General features: G+C 39.9%; 1 pseudogene; it reads right to left on the reverse strand.

The window, feature by feature from the left end:
• Window positions 1–633, reverse strand: part of LOC102241785 — a 2361-nt pseudogene extending 1728 nt beyond the window's left edge.
• Between the last annotated feature and the right edge of the window lie 1267 nt (window positions 634–1900).

Here is a 1900-nt window from a genome sequence, read left to right on the forward strand (position 1 = left end):
TTATTATTATTATTATTATTATTATTTTGTTTAATTCTCACCTGAGGATATTTTTCCATTGATCTTTTAGCCAGAGTAGAAGAAAGAGGGAATGACAGAGAGAAACATCAATGTGAGAGAAACACATTGATTGGTTGTCTCCTGCACATGTCCTGACCAGGGCCCATACCAGGGAGGAGCCTGCAACCAAGGTATGTTCCCTTGACTGGAATCGAACCTGGGACCCTTAGGTCCACAGGCCGAAGCTCTCTCTACTGAGCCAAACCAGCTAGGGCTCACAGTTTTTATTTTTCAATTATAAGTATTTTCTTCTACATTCATTTCCTAATGTATTGATCTGTTGGTTTTGTTGATTAAAGGGCTCCATGGCTCACCTACTCAACCCTCTCTTTTGTGCCTTAGCAGAGAGCTTTTTTGGCAATTAATTGCTAATGTTTCTTTTGGTATCCTTTTCCTCTCTGGTGTTGTGACCAAATCCTTCAGAAATTTATTTTTGTGCTTTTAAGTGCAAATATAATTATGTGGGAGAGAAACATTTAGAAAACTCTTGCCCCTTGCCTTATGATTTGCATATTGGTATGCCTCAAAATCAACATTTCTTTTGCTTCCTACCATAGCTCACCTGATATGCATGGACACTTCATAATTGAAAGGAACTGCTTTTACCTCTGGAGTTTCTTTGGGATTTTTAACATATCCAATTAACTTTTACCTTTGAAGCCAAAATTATAATGAGCAGAACAATATATTGAATACAGTGCCTGGGTTGTTTGAAAATAATTAGAGATTATTTGGAAAGATAAATTTTCTTGATAATTCTCTTTCTAAACTTGGCTGAATTTAGTGCACTGTAACAATTTTTAAATTACATGAATTTTCTTGAAATAGTTTGAAACAGAGACCATTTTTAATAGTATGTATGGCCCAGTTAATTAAACTCTTTCAGTGCACTAAATGGTACTGAAAGACCATAAATTTTAGGTTTAATTTTATACTCAACATACTTATTTTTCTAAAGTCATATGGTTATCTCATCTGCATAAACATCTCATCACCTTCTTATAGAATTTCAGGTCAGCAAAATCTCCCCTCCTCGCCTCCACATTTTATCATTTTTATTTTCATGAAGATCTGCAGATATTAACGGACAAATGGTGAAAAGAGTTAGGTCCCCAGAACATTAAGAGTAACATTTCTGAACAAAGAAAGAAGGCATTCTCATACTCTCCTAGTGATTGACTGAGAAGATAGCATATTTGAAGATAGGGGATATCCAGAACAATGTTCTAGACCAGGGGTGGGCAAACTTTTTGACTCGAGGGCCACAATGGGTTCTTAAACTGGACCGGAGGGCCGGAACAAAAGCATGGATGGAGTGTTTGTGTGAACTAATATAAATTCAAAGTAAACATCATTACATAAAAGGGTACGGTCTTTTTTTATTTAGTTTTATTCATTTCAAACAGGCCGGATCCGGCCCGCGGGCCGTAGTTTGCCCACGGCTGATCTAGACTGTGCATCAGACACCTTCATATGCCACCCCAGATCTTAGACTCACCTGTCTTCTAGAATTTTGGCCAGCTGTTTCTGGTACAGCCATAACCTATATAATAAAAGGCTAATATGGAAATAAACTAAATGGTAGAATGACCAGTTGCTATGACATGCACTGATCACCAGGGGGCAGACGCTCAATGCAGAAGCTACCCCCTGGTGGTCAGTGCGCTCCCATAGGGGGAGCGCCACTCAACCAGAAGCTGGGCTTAAAGCTGGTGAGCGCAGTGGCAGTGGCAGGAGCTTTTCTCTCCTCCACGGCAGTGCTAAGGATGTCTGATCGCGGGCTTTGGCTTGCTCCCTGCTGGACATCCCTTGAGGGCTCCCAGACTGCGAGATGAGGCAG

This window comes from Myotis brandtii, unplaced genomic scaffold, assembly GCF_000412655.1.
Source record: "Myotis brandtii unplaced genomic scaffold, ASM41265v1 scaffold11, whole genome shotgun sequence".
NCBI classification, from domain to species: Eukaryota; Metazoa; Chordata; class Mammalia; order Chiroptera; family Vespertilionidae; genus Myotis; species Myotis brandtii.